Below are 21,930 nucleotides of genomic sequence, written 5' to 3'. Positions count from 1 at the left end.
AATTGGTGAAGGCACCTGTGAGGTGGAGAGGCAAGGATTGTGTTGCTCATGGATGGTTTGGGAGGCAGAATCCTGGAGCAGAAATGGAGAGGGAGTTCAATTTTTTATCCAAAGGCAGTTTTCAGAAAAAGTCTGTAGCTGCCACCTGGCAGTTCAGAAGCAGCTGTGAATCAAGAAAGCACCCTTTGCTCAAGAGACTATTTTTGCGTGGAGGCCAAGTTTAACATGCGCTTCCCCAAGAGCGATCTTTGAATTATTGACTAAAAGGATGTAAGCAGAGGAGCATGCTTCTTGCTCCCTGGAGTCAACCCCTTGAGCAAATACACTTTCACATTACTTTTTAAAAGCTGTAATCCACTTTGCACTGAAATGAAGCATAGAAAACGTGAATTCATCAGAATACTAGGCATACTTCTTAGTTATTGAAAGCTAAGGTTTATCATCAAACCCTTGATGTATTAATATTTATTATAGTTTTCATGATCACAGGCATTAGAATGCTTGTATATTTGCCAGGAATACATATCTGCCTGTTTTCACATACCTCACCACAAATAGGTGGCTCCCACAAGGACAGTGTTTAAACACATCACCTCTTTTTTCCCAAAAAAATATGTAATTCAATATTACTTTGACAAACACCAAAAAAAAGATTATTTTCTGTAGCATGAGACTATTTGTGTTGATGTTACCAGAGCATCATTACCCTGATTTAATATTTCACGGTTTCCAGTTCTACTCTTTAAAAAAGGCAAACATTGGGACAACTGTAAAATCCCAGTTCTATTTTGGATTTTCTCTGTGGCTAGTGAGAAACGTTGCTGGTTTAGATGGCAGTCCTTTGATTTCCCTCTTGACTGCTGCTGCAGCGAAGCTGGTGTCTGAGTGCACCAAATCACAGAAGCCAATTCCTTTTTCACTGTTCACTGCAAACCTCAATGAACCTCAGCTGAGCTCCTCAGGGGCACCTCAGTCTTCTGCCTTCTCCCAGCTCAATTACCACTGCGTTTGGATGACTTTACATTTATGAAGTTTAGGGTGTATTCTAGGCCACATGCTGTGGACTGGTGACCAAGATAGTTCCTGCACCATTCCCTGTCTCCTGGGAACAATGCCTATTATATAGACCAGGCTTCCTCTCTCTCTCTCTCTCTCTCTGTCTCTCCTCTCTGTTGGCTCATTTTAAGGCACATTTTGGATTTTCCCTTGCATAGATGGGCCTATTGTAATCTCCAGGGTTTTAGTGAGTGAAGGGGAAGGCTGGAGGAGACATGAAGATGGAAGCAGGATGGGAGCTGTGATGCACAGAGTGACACTTGGTAAATGTCTGTTGAATGGATGAGTTCCAGGCTGTGTCCCTCAGAGCATGAAGCTTCTTCCTTCATGCCTAGGTTCATTGATTACCTGGAATTTACAAAACACTGTCTTGGTACCCAGACCACGACTCCCACTCCTTGCTTTCCCATCTTCATATTTCTTGCTGTTTTCTGAACACCATGTTAATTGTTCTGCTACTCACTTTTCCTTGAAACCTTTTCTTTGCTTAGCTCTAAGGGATCCACCTCTCGAGGCTTCTGTCTCTCTCATTGCCAGCTCCTCCTCAGCCTCATTTGCCAGATTCTCCTCACCTTCCTGACTTCCAAATGCAAGCACGGCCTTGGCCCTTTGTTTTCAGTAACAACCCTCTCTACCATCATGCTCCCATGTAATCTCGTGGCTTTAACTATTGCCTACAGCAGTGACCTCCATGTTAATATCCCCTACTTGGACATCTCTCTAATATCCACATTTATATATTTAATTGCAAAACATGACATTATATCTGTTGTGGGATTAATTGTGTCTCCAAAATGATATGCAGACATCCTCGGACTTTCACCTTAAAAATCAGAGTCTTTGCAGGTGTAATCACGATGTTCCTTAATATCCTGGAACCTAAACATTTAGCGTCACCTGGGTGTTGAGGAAAAGAGCTTGTGGGTTCACGTGTAGTAGCTCAGTACTCACCACACTCTTTGGTAGAAAAGAAACCTTCCATTCATTTTCCCTCCAAGGAACCATTTTGGTCCAAGCAAGATATCAAATGAGAGGAAAAGATTGGATGATTTTTAGGTTCCTTCCAAAATAAATTATATAAAGTTAAATCCCTCTACCTAATTTGACTTCTGTGGTTTGAAAATGCACAGAATGTGACTAGAGCCCGATTTTCACCTGGTCTCTGGTCTCATTGGCATTGTTTCTGGAAGCTTGGATTAGGGTGGGCTCTGCTCCTATATGACCAGTGACCTTAGAGGAGAGGGGAAGAGACACAGACACAGGCAGAAGGTCATGTGAAGAAGAGGCAGAGATGGGAGTCATGGATCCACAAGCCAAGGAATGACAAAAATTGCTGGCAACCAGAGCAGCTAGAAGAGGCAGGGAATAATTTTCTCCTAGAAACCACAAAGAGACCACAGCCTTGCTGACACCTCGACTTCAGACCTCTAGCCTCCAGAACTAAGAGACAATAAAATGGTGAGGTTTTCAGCCACCTGGCTTGTAGCACTTCGTTAGGACAGTTCTAAAAAATAAGCATAGTGTCCAAAACCAAAGTTCTGATTCTCTCACTCCTCAACTTGCCATTTGTAGCGTCTTCGTTTTACAGATAGTGATAATCGCCTTCTTCTGGTTCCTTTGGCCAGAAACCACCTCACTGGCCACCTGGATTATTGTAGCAATTGTCACTCGGTTTTATTTTGTCCTCATCTTCCCCGACTCAGCACAGGTTATTCTCCAGTGACAGGTTCCTTGCATGGCTTGCTCTGGACTGGCTTCAGGTCTTTCTGTAGATGCCGCCTTTTCAATGAAGATTCCTAGCCCAGGCAGGTAACATCACCTCTCTTCTTTCTCACTCTACTCATCCCCTCCCTGGCTTATTTCCTCTATGGCAAATATCATGAAGAAATACATTCCACATTCCACCTATTTATTTATTCTTTTTCTTCCCTGCCTGTCGGCACAAGAATACAAGCCCTCTGAAAGTACAAATGTAGAGGTTTGGGTTTTTTTTTTTTTTTTTTTTTTTGCTGTGTCCCCTGTAGGAAGGTCAATGCCTGGCATATGGGTACTCTATTAATATTTGTTAAATAAATGAATGGGTGGCTTTGGCCAGTTTTCAGACACATTGTGTTGATTCACTGTTTCCTTCTTTATTAGTCTTCATCCTTTTTCAATGTAATGAAGACAGAGCTCATTGACAAACCCTTGCGTTCTTCTCACCTGTATGAAATCTAGGCTGGGGAGGGAGCTCCTGGGAAACCAGGATCTACGGCGGAGGGATTGAACTTGATATCATTTGTCTTGATATGAACCTAAAAATCATCCCGTCTCTTCCTCTCATTTGATAAATTGCTTGTGCCAACATGGTTCTTTGGAGGGAAAATAGAATGGAAGGTTTCTTTTTTACCAAAAAGTGTGGTGAGTACTGAGCTACACAGGAACCCACAAGCTCTTTTCCTGAACACCCAGGTGACTCTAAATGTTTAGGTGCCAGGATATTAAGGACCAGTTTGAATCCCACATCCTTCCTACCTTGATATTTTTTAATAGAACTGTTTTTCAACTGGGCTCTAGTCTCATTGGTGTTGTTTCTTGAAGCTTTTTTTATTTTCCCTATATTACATGTTGTCAGAAATTTATCTTACTCCACTATAAGATTCTTGAGACAAGGTGATATGACATCTTAATTTCTCATTGTATTCCTTAGCTGGTAATTTCTCTTTTAGTGTTATTTTTTAAATGTTTTAATTAACAAAATTGTGTATATTTATGGAGTACAACATGATGTTTTGAAATATGTTGTTTACATTGCGGAAGGGTGACTCAAGCTAATTAAGGTATGTATTACCTGACGTATTTATCATTTATTTGTGATCAGAACACTTAAAATCTACTCTTTTAGCAATTTTCAAATATACAACACAATTGTTATTAATAGTCACCATGTTGCACAACAGATCTCTTGCTTAGCTAGTAAATTTAAGTAGTGGGGATCAGGGAGTGCCTGTTGAAATAAATATTATTTCTGTTGCCATAAAGCTGTGTCCTCTAGTGAATGCAAAAAACAAAAATTAGGCGGGTAAGTTAATAATTTGTCATATTATCCCCTCTAGGGAGCCCTCCCTCCTTATCCCAAACTAAAGCATGGAGAGTGTAGTGAGCAGGACGAAAATATGATGAGATTCTCCCGTGAGTGGTAGAATCTTTATTGTGTTACCTCATCCAATGCTACCCCAAAAATCTGGCTAATTATCTCCATGTGTCTTATGAAGAAACCAATAATTCTAAAGGCTGAATAACTCACTGAAGTTCTCAAAGCTTCCAGGGGCAGCAGTAGGATGTGAAGCCAAGTCTGTGTGGCACAAAACCCTTTTATTTCTGTGTTTATTTGCAGAATGTAACATTTCCAGTGAAGATGCATAAAAAAAGACACATATATTATTTTGTCCTGTAATGCCATCCTGCCTTTTCTCCTGAGAAACTTGCATATTTTAAAATAAACAATCTTCCAGGGATCCTAGGGCCTTGCCTTCTCCAATCTCCCTGTTTCCATTACTTCTTACACAGAGAGCAGGTCTGGGAACTACGTAGGCCTGAATGTTTTCAAACTGTTGTTATTCTGAAAAGCAAGCCAGGGTCATATGTACAAAGCATTATATTTTCACTTAGTAGCCACAGTATTCTTGTGAAATATAGCAGTAAATGAGATTTTTAGTCTCCTATCAAGAAAATGAGAGAATATAACCTAATGGGCAGGCAAATCTAAGGCCTGAAGGATGGGGCTGACATTCTGAGCCTGGGCTGAGGTCCTAGACACTTATCAAATTAAAACCAGCCAGATATATGCTGACCCAAAGTTCAGAGAAACAAGAAGCATGAAATCTGTGTGCAATGGTAAATTGTATGTGTCCATTTGACTGGGCTAAGTGATACCCAGATAGCTGGTGAACATTATTTCTGGGTGTGTCCATGAAGGAGTTTCTGGAAGAGCCTAGCGTCTATTTCAGTGGACTGGGTAAGGATCAGTCCTCACCAATGTGGGCAGGCATCGTCTAATCCTTTGAGAGCCCTAAAAGAAAGAAGGATATAGAAAGGGCAAATTCCTTACTCTCTCTCCTGAGCTGGAACATCCATTTTTTTTTTAACTTTGGACTGGGACTGAATTTCACCACCATTTTTTATGGATCTCCACCTTGCAGAGGGTTATCACAGGACTTCTCCATGTCCATAATTATGTGAGCCAATTCCCATAATAAATAACCTCTAGTGTCTATCATCTAATCTATCTATCTATCTATCTATCTATCTCTCATCTACCTATCATCTACCTACCATCTATCTATCATCTACCTATCTCTCATCTACCTATCATCTACCTACAATCAATCAATCTATCTATCTAATCTATCTATCTATCTATCTATCTATCTATCTATCTATCATCTATCTATCTATCTATCATCTATCTGTCTCTCATCTACATATCATCTACCTACTATCTATCTATCTATCTATCTATCTATCTATCTATCTATCTATCATCTATCTCTCATCTACCTATCATCTACCTACCGTCTATCTATCTATCTATCTATGGAAAACCTAGACTAATAAAATGTGGATTTTTAAAATGATTCTGAAAGGAGGGCTTGCTCTAAGGAAGAGTATAAACATAAATGCTGGCTAGTGGAAATGTGATCTCCAGCTTTGGTTATTGATAAAACTTGCATTTTATTGGCATATCCAGGGACTTATTGGACCATTCAAGATAGAGTTAACAAATTGAATCAAAGGCCTGGAGGTATTGGGAAAAAAAAACAAAACTGTGCTTCTGGACTGAAGAACAGGAATGATTGACCCACGGTAGATTTGTCTCATCCAAAGCCTATTGTGTTTTCTCCGTTCTCTTCCCAGCTTCCCCGTGGCTTCCCAACAGATTGTTACATGCCATTTATACTTTCTTTTCCTACAATTAGAAAAGAGTGACACTTGGATCCAAATGACCTTTAGGCCATGGATTCCAGAGCATTTGGACATGTTTGCTCTGCTAGAAAGGGCATCTATTACAGTTTTTAAAATATGAAATCTGAAAACAAAATCTTTGGGCTTCTTCACCATCATTCTGAAATTTAATATGTAGTTAGGAAAGCTGGCCAACAGGTAAGCTGATGTTCTCTGTAAAGCTCTGGACGTGTCAAGCTATTTGAAGGGGAACCTCACTGTTAATGTATTATGCAGCTAGACTTACAGCTTTCCTTTGCTTAATTAAAGATTTTTTTGGGAGAGAAAAAAAAAACACAAAGCAAGGACTAAAGGGTTTCCTAGACTTTTGTTGTACACGTCACCTCTGGGCAACTTTTGCTTGCTGTGTATTGCAAAGGTGTTGTATTCACATTTACACAACTGCATATCAAAGAGGGTCCCTTTTTTTCACTCACTGTTTCCAAGATGTGTCAAAACAATTTTGATATTAAAAATAATAAGGGGCTGGGTGCGGTGGCTCATGCCTGTAATCCCAGTACTTTGGGAGGCCGAGGCGGGCAGATCATGAGGTCAGGAGATTGAGACCAACCTGGCTAACCTGGTGAAACCCCATCTCTACTAAAAATACAAAAAATTAGCCAGGTGTTGTGGCAGGTGCCTGTAGTCCCAGCTACTTGGAAGGCTGAGGCAGGAGAATGGTGTGAACCCGGGAGGCGGAGCTTACAGTTAGCTGAGATTGTGCCACTGCACTCCAGCCTGTGCGACAGAGCGAGACTGTGTCTCGTTGGGAAAAAAAATAATAAGGCATTTCCCCCAAATTCCCTGCCAACAAAATAAAAAAATGGTTAGCGTTCAAGGAGAATTCGATAAATCAAATGCTAGTTCCCCTGTGGCTCTTTCCTCTTTCTGTCAAAGAATAACAATATAGATGTTGCTTTTGATAGCTCTGAAATAAATTTTCTTGTTTGTGGTAAATAAGCTCATCTCAAGAATAGGTCAAACTCCTTGTGTTAGGTTAGGCAGGAGCATTGGTCAAAAAATAAAAAGGAAAGAGGTTGAATTACTATTTTTATAATTTTGTCTACAGTGCGTGTCTTCCTACAAAAGTGGAACAAAAATGTTACCATGTGACAACTTCTGGAATTCTCCCCACAGGCAACAAAGCTGTCTCTTGATCTTTCCTTCTTTTCTGCCAAGTTTTTGCACAGAGTCATGGTTTGCATTAGCTTTGTCCCAGCCTTAGTCATTCTTGGTGTAAACGTTATTATACAGTCCCAGCAGATTATTGTCCTGCCAGGGCCCTCATTCCGGAGCACTGGCTTGCATGCTGATGGCGTTCAAGTGCACCCGGAGCTTTTTTGTGCAAGGTGCGGAGCTTCTCGGCTTCTGATTCTTCAGTTTGCTCCAGCTGTAGATAGCGGGCTGGGGAGCAGTGCCAACTAGAACAAGTGTCCCACACTCTCCCTTGATGCGATCTCCATCACCTGCTGATGGGGACGCACATTCTTCCCACCCCCTGGTTAAAAGCTAGCACTTTGCTTTGCACACAGGTCACTGTGGGCTGCCCCGAGCTTTCAGAGAACACACTCCATTCTGGCAAGTGTGGTGCATCAGAAATGTGCGTAGGGGTTGCTGCTGACTTCTGCTGCCTTTCAGCCTACTTGAATATGGGAATAAGTACAACCCTACAGGGTGATGGTTTGCAATCTTGCTTGCATATTAGACTCATGTGAGGGTCTTTAACAATAAACACCCCACACCAACAATACCAGAATCTCTAGAGCTAGGACTCGGATAGTTTTGTTCCTTCCCTTTTCTTTCCCCCGCTTCTCTACCCCAGCACAGTTAATTCAATATGTTTCCAAAGTTAAATGAATGCTCTACTGGAAGGTGAAGCATCAAGTTAGAAGGAATATGGGTTTTTAGAACCCTTGTGCGATACCTTAGGACAACCTACCAGTTCAGATTGTCACGTCAGAGAGAAAGAGTTTCTCTCTTGTTTTACTCACGTCTACTCCATTTTTAGTAAAACACATGGCCCCATAGCTGATTAATATAATCTCTTACTGGCGTTTCTTTAAATCATGCTGGTGGCTCTTGGCCCTCACTGGCTTAGATTGAAATCATGAATATACATGTCTAGTTTTCTTCTCTACATGGTCAGTTCTTTGAGAAAATGCACTCTAACTTATTCATTCTTAGTTTCATTCGTCAAATACTTACTGTGCATATGTCAGGTGCTGCTTTTGATCCAGTGTCATGCCAGAGCCCTCTTAACCTCGGCAGGGAGGGGACCAGGTTCAAGAGGCCAAAGAAGAATCTGGGAGCCAGCAGACCAGATAGAGGGTTTTATTCGGGGAACTTACATGCATGGACAGTCCAGTGGCTGAACAGGGAACCACAACTGCTTGCAGAAAGCATGCGTTCTTATAGCACCCTCACTCACCATCCTCCCCCAACAAGCTCCACGGGGCCACCCTCATTTCTTAATTTATTGCTATCAGGTGCATCTGCCATACACTAGGTATTGAAAATATAGGAAATAAACTCCCCAACTTCAAGGGGATAATATCCTAGCAGAGGATATAATAATGCACAAACAATTAAATTAGTATGTCAGATGGTTATAACCGCCCCAAAGAAAAAAATATTGTTAAGGGGTTTGAATAGTATTTTCATGGAGGGAAGGATGATCAGGGAAGGGCATTTGTGTTCTAGTACTGAGTGGTCTGTCTAAACAGGCACACATATATTTTTTGTGGAACAAAAATAATTTGCCCTGGAACATGTAGCTATTTGGAACTAGAAGTAAGGCTACAGCCCAGATGACCTTTCTCCAATGCAGCACTCCTTCCAGCTAAGATATTAACTCTCATTCTGGTTCACTGTACCTATCTTGGTATTTATTCACCAGCTCTTCTAAATTGTTGTGGCTTATTTATTGAGAATGGGAGAATCAGATAAATTTTATTAAGGCTGTATGAAAATTAAGAGTATGTAGGACCTAAGTGTGATTAGATGATTTAGAAATGTGCTTCTGTGAGTAACAGACAGCAATTACATGTATGGATTTTGTGAGCCAGGTATTCTCAAATGGGGAGGTGGTAATAGTCCACCCCAGGTGCAGGCAATGGGTGCATTGCTTGTAGATAATCTAAAAATAACAGTGAAACCAATTAAAATCAGTCTGTTTCTATTATCATCGTGCGCCAAGAGTTTTAATAATGTCAGCGATAAAATACCCCTTGTGTGGATGGCTCCCATCTTCTATCGCTGAGAGGCCACCAGTAAAATTCAGTGCTCACCTGTGGAAAATGGGCCACCCTCACTATTGTAAACAGAAAGGATTTCAATAGAAAAAAACTGGGCTCTTTCAACATTGTGGGAAAAGCTAGAGACACAGGCTCTAGGTTGAGAGTAACTCCCAGAACATGACATAACCACAATCAAGAACATGAGGGCATCAGAAAGCATCACTGGGCACCCGGGCTTTAAGGAGACTTTGCTGTTGCTGCAGCCCAGAACCGAGGGGGCAGCTACCGCTCAGCAGCGATGGAGCTTGTGACTGCTGCGGCCGAACACCCAGCTCTTTAGGACTTCTTTCGCCAGAGGCAACAGCAAAGCAGCAGTCAGAGGGCTTCCCCCTCGCTCTGGCCTCCTGATGACGACCTGCTCACACTCATCTCATTCAGACAGCCTAATGGATGACCAGAACTCCAGCTGCCAGGAAGTCTTGGAAATGTGGTTTTCAGGTTTCTAGTTTGTGAAATACAGAAGGACATACAAGCAGGAGATTGGAAAGGATAGCAAGAGCCTATCAATATTGTACTCTTCCACACACCCACCGCACTGCCGCTCCATATCTGATACCACTTGCCACCCGTATTTAAGTGGTCGCACAATAACAACGTCATAGTAGGCATATCCCGCCTAATATAATGTAACTATCCCTTGCCCAAGGTAAAATGTACTTACCTGTCTTATAAAAAGGGAGACCCGAGCTGGGCGTGGTGGTGCAAGCCTGTAATCCCAGCTACTCAGGAGGCTAAGACAGGAGAATCACTTGAATCTGGGAGGCAGAGGTTGCAGTGAGCTGAGATTGCACCACTGCACTCCAGCCTGGCGACAGAGTGAGACTCCATCTCAAAAAAATAAAAAAAGGGAGACCCAGAGTCCTATAAATTACTGCCTCATCCCTGGGTCGTGGTATATTTTGATACTGCCCTGCAATCCTATAGTCTTATAACATTCAAGCTAAATCAGTTTTAACACAACAACACACCTTATAAACAAGCAACATGGAAAATAGATGAAGGAAAAAGAAATTGTTTAACAATTATAAGTGTGTGCACAAACGAATAGAACAGAGAAGAACGTAGGGGAGGCTATTGAAGAGTTTGTTTCTGCAGCTACTCTTAGAGCCGTATTTGGTATTAATAACTTCCTTCCTTTACTACCCATTCTCTGGCCCAATTTGTCAGGGTTTTATACCTGGCAAGGTGAGGTACTTCATCCTTCCTCACAAGCTGAGCCCTGGGTAGTCCTGCCTGTAATGGGCTGCTGAAAACATCTGTTAGCTTTTATAGCTGGATATGGAGTTCCTGGGGGAATTTCAGAGAATCTCCTGGATTTCAAAGTATCCTTTCCTGCTGGCGTTCTGTTGCAGCAATGCTATTACTCCTTAGAAATCAGTGTCAATGACCTGGGTCAACACAGTGACCCTCTTTTTTGGCCTGCTGGTCCCATATCACCTGGTGGTCCAGTTCACTGGTACAACCTTTGTGGAAGTATTCACATATGGAGTGATGAGAGCTCTAACTAGCAGAGCTCATAGGCATTGGAAGAACAGTGAAAGCTTTAGGAGAGAGTGAATCATTAGTTGAGTTAGTGAAAATACGATTCCTCCTGTAACCCCTGAGTTTCCAGACCCATTTATTCTGGCTATGGGAACTCATTATCATATGTTAATCCCTAATTCAAAACATGCCATTCACTTTGTAAAAATCATGTCAACCTCAGCTTTTGCAATTATTGAGACATCTATAAGCCTTTCCGTCATTCTCTCGGTCCAGTTACTTCTAGGACTGTTGAATTAAACACAAAGATGTAAACTATGGACACCTTTGCTGTCATTCCCACAACCACCTCACAACACCTATGAACTAGTGACTGGACCCTGAAACCACCCCGCAGAAAATCCCCAGGTTCCCATGGCTGTGTTTCCCACCAGCAACAGCTGAAGTCGTAAGCAGATGGACTCCACAGCACCTCCAACTTCCAGTTCTTGCTCAAGAGCATCTAACTCGCAGAAATTCATTCACAACCAGTACCCTAGATTCAAGGGAGTCTAGAAATCAAGGTTTTAGCTTTCTGGTTTTTGCATAACAGGAAAGTATACCACACAGCGATTGAGATGGATGCTTCTCTGTTCGCAACATTTCTAAGAATTCAAGTAAAGTAAATGAATAAAAAATTGTCACAGTGTGTTAAACACTGCTTATTAACAATAACATTCAAATGCATAGTATGTTGCACATTTGGCAGAAGATGGCGAACATACATTACAATAGTTACTGAATTCTCACCGTGTCTCTTTGGGTTTGGTTTTGTCATTCCCATTTTGTTGATTAAGACAAATACACAGAGAGTTGAGTTAATTCATCCAAGAGTATAATGCCAAGATTTGAACAAGGGTTTATTTTCCTTTCACTATTTCACATTGCCTTTTAACATCTATGTGAGAAATGTAAAGATTATTTTTTATTCTTGCTCAATGTTGAGATAGAATATGGCAGCTCTTTTCCTCCCATAATTAGTTGTGTAGGTTGCGCACTGCAAAAATCTTGAGGGCACCACCACGTAGGCATAATAAAGTACCATACAGTTCTGAGCATTATAGAATTGAAAGCCTTATTTTCATAACTTGTATCTTTCTCTGGGATTTATATTGTTCATTATGCTCCTCAATTTAAAGAAATGGGACTTTTAACTGGGTTTTAGAAGTGAATTTGCTAATTTGCCTCAGTTGCATTCATTTGAATCATAGTAAGTGAGTTCTCTTACTGGAAGATGTTTTTCTTTTTTTTTTTTTTCCTTATAGTTAAAGAATCAGTCTGAACATTTAGGATCAGAATATGAAATAAGCTTACTTTACTTGGAATGTTCTTCTGTGTAAGGAGTTGGGCGTTTCATACTCAATTTACTAACCATATATATTTTCATATATGTACCTAAGGAATCCTGAATATTTTTTCCTAAAATCTTAAAGGAAAATAATCATGAAACAAAAGGTGAAATACCATAGCTATGGTGTGGTTAGACTTCAGTTGGAATTAGTCTGTTTTTCTTTTTCTTTCTCCCTGGAGCCATTTCAGAAATGGAAGATTTCCTTAGATACTAATTTTCTCAGCACGAGTTGGAAAAACAAGCAAACAAGAGGGCCTCGATTCTAAGTCACATCATTGACTGTGAGAAAAAGGACTTCAAACTTTTTTTTTCAGTAAAAAAAAAAAAAAAATTTCATCAGAACAGCTGCTTCCATTTCCTTTGAACTTGTGATGGTAGAAACATTTTGGTTGGCCAGGCGCGGTGGCTCACGCCTGTAATCCCAGCACTTTGGGAGGCCGAGGCGGGCAGATCACGAGGTCAGGAGATCGAGACCATCCTGGCTAACACCGTGAAACCCCGTCTCTATTAAAAATACAAAAAATTAGCCAGGCGTGGTGGCAGGCGCCTGTAGTCCCAGCTACTCGGGAGGCTGAGGCAGGAGAATGGGGTGAACCCAGGAGGCAGAGCTTGCAGTGAGCCGAGATTGTGCCACTGCATTCCAGCCTGGGAGACAGAGTGAGACTCCGTCTCAAAAAAAAAAAAAAAAAAAAAAAAAAACATTTTGGTAACTTTGTTAGCAGGCAGTAGGATTGGTAGATAAGGCTCTTTTTAGTCTTCTTCTGGCTGTCCCTGCATCTGAACCCTCTGTTGAACTTCCACTGCACTTTATTCTTACCTTTTCCCTGGTTCTAAGGCATCAGAGAAACAAAAGTAGAAGGTGAGCAAGGAGCATAAAGTAGAATTTTTAAAAAGCATATTCCAGAGCAAAGGAATCCAGGGAGAGACCCCAGTTCTTGACTCTACTCTTCATCCTGAGGCCATAGCCTCCATTTGTGGTTTTCTTCTCTTACCCTTTCCAGGTTCCCCTTGCATTTAGGCAACACTTTAGCCATCATTTTCGGGGTAGGGATCCCAGTCCTCCTCCCTGTCCTGAATATGGCAGCTATTTCCCTCCCATATTTAGTTGTGTAGGTTGTGCACTGCAAAAATCTTGAGGGCACCTCCACTGTCTGTGGAGCTGCAGTAACTGTGCATGCCCTTTCTCCACCGAGTAGCCCTCCATTCCCCAAATTGTCTCCGTGTTTGTTGAGTTTCCTGTTGTTCAACAGCAACCTTCTTTCCCCCAGATTAGGGGATCAATTACTGCAGCCAATCGCATGAACTCTATTCACATCAGCCTAACCTCCAGGGGCTTAAAGATCCCCAGTTGGCCTTGTGGCTGTCTCAGGATTCAATTCGATGACACAGTTCTTGTGTCCCCTGCCAGAGAGGTTCCTCCCTTGGGTGAAAACTTTTCAACACAGACCAGAATCCTGGAGATGAGAAACAAACATGTTGAGATGGGCCATTCGACATAATGAGGGGTGCTGCAACCCTGAGCCCTGCATATTCTGCCCATGAGGAGAAATCCCATAAAATTCAGAGGAAAAATCCGGTTACTTGTAGAAAACTGGCCACAATAGACAATACACAGAGTTACAACACAGAGTGGTCAGGGCTATGGAAGAATCTGGAGCGGGGGTTCTATGTAATCAGACATGAGATTTTACAATTAGATCTGTGGGCATGAGAGAGTGGCAGGTCCAGGGGGCAGAGGAAGCGAGGTCCTGAAGGTGGAGTGAGAAGGGGTCAGGCAGGGAGCAGCTTTCACAGCAGGGAAGAGCCTGTGCTGGGGCATGAGGAACTATGTGTGGCTGCCGGGACAGGCAGGATGATGTGGGGAGTCATGGCGAAGAGCAAGGCAGATCTGGGCTGAGTCCCGGGTCTGATTCTTTCCAGCTGTATGTCCCAGGGTGATTAACCTTTTTCTGTGTATGTCTCCTTATTTTTCTCATTTACATATATATATATATATATGAATATAATATATATATATTATATATATATATAAATTAGTAACAATTGTACTTACATCATTTTAAATGAGCCAGTCTAGAAGACATCAAATGAGGGCAGACAAAAAGCAGAAAGTATTCTGAGATTTTTGCATGCGATGCAATTGTTTCTTGAACTTATTTTGGGCTATCTAAAAGTATAGTAAACTATCTTATGCTCACTCTGTAGCTTACCTTGAAAATGTTCCTCTCAGCTTCCATTGGAAAAGTGCAAACAGGCCACTTGCAGAGCTTGCACTTTTGCTGAACTAGGGAGAAGTGGACTTACATAGTTTGGCTGTGTCCCCACCCAAAATCTCGTCTTGAATTGTAATCCCCGTAATTCCCACATTTCAAGGGAGAGACCTGGTGGAGGTAGTTGAATCATGGGGGCGGTTTCCCTATGCTGTGCTCATGAGAGTGAGTGAGTTCTCACAAGATCTGATGGTTTTACAAGTGTTTGGTAGTTTCTCCTGCGTTCATTCTCCTTCCTGCCACCATGTGAAGGTGCCTGGCTTCCCCTTCACATTCCACCATGATTGTAAGTTTCCTGAGGCCTCCCAGCCATGCAGAACTGTGAGTCAATTAAACCTCTTTCCTTTCTAAATTATCCAGCCTTGGACAGTTCTTTATAGCAGTATGAAAACGGACGAAAATAGGGACATTCAGCACAAACTGGAAGGGTGAATGTGGGAGCAGGATTTGTGGAATTGCTCATTTACCAGCAACTGGCCTTCATGCTTATATGAACATTTTCATACATCTTTGCCTCCTCTGAGTCACACGGATTGTTTATGAGGCTGACTGCTAGTTGGGCTTACTAGTGTAGATGCCGGGAGAATATGGGGCACAGGAGTTGTTACATATTGATGCCCTCTCCTCCCGCTGCCACCCAGATTGTGTGGTTGGCTGAGTCCCTCTCTTCAGGGCCACAATTCCTTTCAAGCAGCCTTTACAAGGTCTAGAATCTGCTCCTACCCACAGCTCCTTTGAGAGTCAGGGGTGCCAACGTCTCCTGCTGTTGCTCACTTCTGGTCACTGCATAATCCCTGGTGCATTCTCCAAATGCTCTGCATGTTTGTAAATAGTCATTTTAGTAAAAGCACCTCAAATCACCCAGCTTGAGAGGGCTGTGAGTTTCCAGTCAGGACCCTCACTGGTCCACAGTGGCAGAATGGGTACCATGGGAAGGAGGGGAGGGTGGATGCCATGTGGCAAAGCCAGGGAGTCAGCAGGAGTGTGGTTAAGAAAGAAAAGTTGGGAGGCTGAGGCAGGAGAATGGCGTGAACCCAGGAGGCAGAGCTTGCAGTGAGCTGAGATCGTGCCACTGCACTCCAGCCTGGGCAGCAGAGCAAGACTCTGTCTCAAAAAAAAAAAAAAAAGAAAGAAAGAAAAGTTGCCACATTGGGGAAGGAGGGAGAATGAAAAATATCAAGGGGAAAAGTAAGAAGAATCAAATGGAGAGGGAATTCAGGGAGGGGATTCAGAGAGCTCCCGCGGCAACGGGAGACTGAGTATCTGCACATGACCCTTTCTATAGCCCCAGATCTCAGGCGAAATTCAGCAAGTGCAGGCCAGCCAATTGGATCCTGTGTGCATGAGTGAGTGCATGAGTGTGTGCCTGGGTGTGTGTGTGCATGAGTGAGTGTGTATAAGTATGTGTGTCCTTGAATGAGTGTGTGTGCATGTGTGTGTGCATGAGTGAATGTGTATGTGTTCTTAAGTGTGTGAGTGCATGAATGTGTGTGTATGTGTGTCCATGAATGAGTGTGTGCATGAGTGTGTGTGTACATTAGTGAGTTTGTGTGTGCATGAGTGTGAGTCTGTAGACTAGTGAATGAGTGGAGATCAACCCAACGTGGAATAAACACCAACATTCAGAAAAAGGGCTGGGACAGAGGAGATTTAGGCAACTATGTTCTTAGGGATTCATAGAAACTGTAGGACAGAATTTGAGGAATCTTTTTCCCAAGGCTTTGAAACTGGGGGTTTGAGGACCATTTACCTAAATCATCAAGGGGCAATGCATCCCAGCTGCCAGGTTACAGCTTGTATTATCAATTGAGTGCTAAATTGAAGAGGCAAATCACCGTAGTGACAAGCGGCTTCTCCAATATAGAAAAGAGCTCAGCTTTTTTTTTTTTTAGACTTTAAGATAGTCTATTTAAAAGGAGCATGCCAGACAGCAGCTGATTTTGGCTATGAGGAGAGACTGGAGTTGAACCTGCGTTTAAAATAGAGTATGTTAGTTCAGAGACTGAAAGCTAGATAAGAATGGCCAAATATTTGGATTCTGTAACATTTTAGATAGATTTTAGAAACCCAAGTGCAGCATTTTTTTTCTTGGACTCTTATCTGCACAGAAAAAGTTTGTTAATATCAGTTCAAGGAGCTTAATGCTAATTTGCATTCATTTATGCAAACACTAGCTCTTTAGGAAATCTAGAATGTTGAAGCTGGAAGAGAAGGTTTACTCATTCCTCATCATTTGGCATATCAGGAAATGAAGATGGAAGCTTCCCACTGCTTGCCAAAGGTCATGATGGAGACTGAATGAGAATCAAGGTTGTCTGAGTCCCAAATGGAACTGCACGTGCTGCCTCCTGTTTGGGGATTTCCATTTCTTAAGAAAAGAATCATCAAAAAGCAAGATGGTACATACCAGAAAAACACTTAGGCGACAACACAGTGACTTGCAAAGGATGTAAATTTTGAGGATAAAACTGATCTGAAATTGAATTTCTGCTCTGCTGTTTAGACTTCTCTGTCTCCGTTTCCTCCTTGTAAAAATGGGGTCACAATATTTGCCATGCAAGGAAGTATTAAAGATTACGGAAATGTTGTGTGATGCACATCATAGGACACAGCTGGTGATCAGCAAGTGTATTGACTCTACCCCAGCGATGCAGCTCAGCCTTTTGCAGTCTTAGCCCAAGCAACAAAGGATTCCCTCTGTGAGGCCATGCACAATGAAGTGTCATGATGTCACACGGGGTTTGTCCCAGGGAGGCTGCTGTGAGTAGATGTCTGGCAGAAGCTCCTGCTATCATACCCATCTTGTGTCTTTGTAGCTGATGTGATAAGAATGATGGCAAACATTTGCATTCTGGCTTGCTTCTGAGTGTGATTTTCTTGAGGTGGATCGTGCTTCACCTTATCCCACATTAAAAAAAAAATCATGTTGAAGGGGCATGACTTTCAAGTAATTGTCACTTTGGGGTTTCAAGAAGCAGTCTAGATGGGTTGAATGCTGAAATTTGCTATTTCTGGGTGAATATGATAGTATTGAGGAGGAAAAAATGAGTCATCCCTAAACTCATTCTTTCCCCATTTGTACCAGAAATCACCTATTTACTCTATTTCCTCCCCATTCCCCTACTCGCATGCCTTGTATGTAATCTCAGAGTCTTAAGCCTTAGCAGGCCGTGAGGGTGATGTTACATTGCAAGCTGCCTTTAATTAAAACTGGAACCCAGGAGAGATGGACAGTGCCATCCACTCTAAGAAATGCATGATGAGGTCATCTCCATGATTCCTTGCCTTAAGGGTGCTTTCTTTTTGTGAGCACACCAAGTCCACGAAGGGAGCACCTTCTGTTACTTGGTGCTTACTGCCTGCCTTTTCAAACATTAGTTAATTTCTCTGGATTTTTTTCCTTACAAAGACCAAATTACCTCTTAATACTCATTTTGTAGACAGAAATAAGCTTTTTTTTTTTTTTTTTTTCTAAACTACTGCCTTTTGAAGTCAGGTCTTTAACTTACTTTCTTTCTTCTTTTCTGCCACCGTCTGCCACTGGCGGTTCTCCCATAGGTTGTCCTTATGTGCACAACAGCCACAAAGTGTGCATGGGAAGTTATGCTGGAGCTTCTCTATTCGCTGAACACAGTTTGCCTCTCCACGAATACTCCTAGGCATCGTCTTCCACACCGGGAGCCACCGAGCCCCCTTGATGGTTAAAATTCTGACTGCACTGCTTCCTAGGCAGAGTCTCCTACACAGGGGCTCTGCTGTTCTGTGCTTGGTGCATTTCCAAGGGGGTCTTCAGCCCCTGAATGAGAAGTTATGGAGTGCAAGGGAAGGAACTGAGGTGATGGAGGTCAGCCAGCCTGGGATCCGCGTTTAGCTGGGCCCTGACTTGCTCTGCCTCTGTGGGCGATTTGCCATTCTCCTCTGTGCCTCTTTTCCTCTCTATAATAAGGAATTCTTGTCTGTGATGCAGTCTTTCCTGCATGCTTTGTGTCTGCTTTGCCCCGTGGTTGCTCTCTCTTGGAATGTTTCTACTTTCTGCACGTCTGCTTTGTAATGTGAAGGCCGCAGCTTATCCACATACACGTAAGGAATTCACCCAATTGAATTAAGCAGACCAGTGACTTCATGGCCTTGGTATGTGTTAGTCCCACTAAGAAGGCTGGATCTATGCCAGCTTTTAATAGAGAACGTGATCCCCACATAGTGTATAAGCTGCTGTGCAGTTTGCAACTGTGGGCTGTGTGTATTTCATGATATTATCAGCATTTTCTCAGATCTCCCTCTGAGCCCCTTGGCTTTATGGTTTTACTTTGTTATCTAGAAGTTGAGTTGCTCCTCCCTTATCCCACTTTGGCTTATCATTGATTAAGTTGTAAAATATTCTCTTGTGCCAGGTGTGGTGGCATACGCCTGCAATCCCAGCATCTGGGGAGGCCAAGGCAGGAGGATTGTTTGAGGCCAAATGTTTGATGCCAAGAGTTCAAGACCTGTCCACAAAATTAGAATAAAAAAATTAGCCGTGTGCAGTGGTACATGCCTATAATCCCAGCTACTAGGGAGGGTGAGGTAGGAGGATCGCTTGAGCCCAGGAGTTCAAGGCTGCTGCAGTGATCTAGTATCACACCATAGTACTCATCCTGGGCAACAGAATAAAACCCTGTCTCTGTTTAACAGTCGATCAATCAATAAAAATAAAAGTAAAATATTCTCCTATAAGTTTCATTAAAAAATATTGCTTAAAATACAGGTGGTTACGTACAGACCTATTTAGAGTTGTGTGACCATATACAAGTTAGTATATACGTACTTTTTCTTGCTCTGTCAGCTATGATGACCCAGAAGTAGTGATACTCCAGTAGCAACAAACACATGTAGTGCCCAGATGTTGTTTACTAATACCATTCTCTCATGAAAGAGACCAAGCCTCCTTAGAAAAAACGTCTGATTCTAGAACTGAGAAAAAAAAATATGCAAGAGAAGCCTGGAACATCTCATAGTGCCAGAAAATGAGCTAGCGCAGAAACAACAAAAAATGAAAATCCCACAATGATAGGGACGTGACAAAGGGAGAAGGGAGCCAAATGAAAGAGTCTCCCATGGTAAGGCCTGCAAAGACTGGAGCAAAATAAAGTAGTATTGTATTATAAACAAAAGTGTCCGACAAATATCCATGAATCATTGTTGATATAAAAAATGGATCGCCAACTACACGGGGGAAAAAGACGAATCTACGCAGAACATTTGCAAATGATTTCTGTAGATATTTTATCCTCAAGGCTGTGGGTACAGTTCCCTATCACTCGGATGTGGGCTGGGTGTAGTGATTTTCTTCTAATGAGTACAGTTAGGGAAAGAGGAAAAGATTAATTCTGTAGAGGAGAAACTTGACAAGCATGACCTCAGCTAGGCGATCAAGGTCAAATCAACAATAACAAGTCATCTTGCTGGTATTTACTCTTTATAGGGTGGGATGACAATAGAAGTTTACCTCTTAGATCTTTCTCTCAAAAGCACACAATTCCAGTCTAATCATGAAAAAAAAATTAGAAAAATTACAGCTGAGGGACATTCTACAAAATACTTGACCAGTACTTCTCAAAATTGTCAAGGTCATCAAAAACAAGGAAAGTCTGGGAGACTGTCACAGCTAGCAAAGCCTGGGAAGATATTCCCACTGAATGCCATGTGATATCCTACATGGGATTCTGGAACATGAAAACTGAATAAATTATGGACTTTAGTTGATAAAAATGTGTCAATATTGGCTTACTATAATTCATTAGTTGTAACAAATGTGCCATCCTAGTGTAAGATGCGCTGGTGGGGGGCTCTGGGGGCAGGGGTATGGAAACTCCCTGTGCCCTTTCCATAACTTTTCTGTAAAACTAACACAGGGCTAAAAATAAGACATTTGATGAAATTATGTCTTGACTTCATACTAAGAGCCAGGCCCTACTCTAAACATTGTGGATATGGTAGTGAATGAAAGGAAGAACCTCTGGCTACGTCTAGCATATTTTTTAGTAAAATAAATTTCCTAATTTTTAAAAAATTGCTATTAGATTTGGATCTCTGCTCAAATTAAATTTGCATGAGCCCTAATTTCAGAACCCTCCTCTCCCTATGTCATTCAGAAACTTATTCAGATATCAGACTCCGCTAGAAGTGAACACGAAAGTTAAAAGAAAAATGTCTTCAGAAAATCCACAACAGTTGATACAAATGTCATACTCATTCCTCTTTGTGAAATGAAATTGTGATTATTTATTGAACACAAAATTCTACCCAATGGGGCTTTCTCAGTATTTAGTCTGTGAGGAGGGTGCCCCGATATTGTGGCAGAAAGAGGAAGAGGGCAAAGAAAACCAACAACAAAAAGCAGATGCTGATGTGAGCAAGTGTAATTCTTTGAAGCCACTTGGTACCTAAAATCAAATCATATGTCCTTCAAGGATTTTATGTCTACAACGAATTACACACACTGATGGTTTCATAAAGTTGCTTGGTCATCATTAGGAACCAGAGTGGGGTAGTTGAGAAATAAACTTTAGGTAGAGATGACCTGACTTTAGAACCCAGCTCTGCTATGCAGTAGCTTTGTGAGCGTGGAGTGTGTGTGAGCATTTATCTTGCCTGAGTTCCTCATCTACAAAATGAGAGTAATGGTGGTCTTGATCTCATAGTTTCCTTAGAGAATCAATTCATGCCTCAAATGGACTTAGAATACATATCTCACAGATATCAGTGATGATTATTGAGAAACAGCCAAATTATTTCAGGTTATTAATGGTGAGCATATACTCAATGAATTGAAAAAGGGGTCAAGCAAAGTCACAGAAAAAATTCAATAATGGACTGTTTTACAAAATCCCATATATGATCAATGCTTTTCAAAATATTATCAGTCTCTTTTCTGACATCCGTAATGTTACCATGTTAAAGAAAGAATAAGAGGAAGGAAGGGAGGAAGGAAGGAAGGAAGGAAGGAAGGAAGGAAGGAAGGAAGGAAGGAAGGAAGGAAATAATAATATAATAATAATAAATTGGGAAGCATTCATCAGAGTTTGCCCTGTATGGGCTTCTTGAGTAGTCTTGGAGAGGGGTTGAATGCTCCAATGTTGCAATTTATGGGACATTTAAACAGTGTATTAAAATAGCAAAATGAACTGTCTTTGACTTCACTCTTGTCTCATTTGTACTAAACGTTATTTTATTGTTTAACTTGATAGAGAAGGAGGACGCCTGTCCTCGGACTTCTGGTGGGAGATTTCTCTTCAGCAGCTTTTGTACCCACCAGCATTATAGCCAACCTTGTGGGTGCCCTACCAGCAACTTCCCTACATTCCTACCCTGGTGCACGTTGACCGCACGGCTTCCATTTCCATATACCTGTGCCTGGGATTCTGCCAGGGCTTTCTTTGGCTCCCTGAATGGCAGTCAGGAAGGCTGGAAGAAC

Source organism: Symphalangus syndactylus, chromosome 18, assembly GCF_028878055.3.
Source record: "Symphalangus syndactylus isolate Jambi chromosome 18, NHGRI_mSymSyn1-v2.1_pri, whole genome shotgun sequence".
In the NCBI taxonomy this organism is placed as follows: Eukaryota; Metazoa; Chordata; class Mammalia; order Primates; family Hylobatidae; genus Symphalangus; species Symphalangus syndactylus.
Note: the sequence above shows the minus strand (reverse complement) of the source record.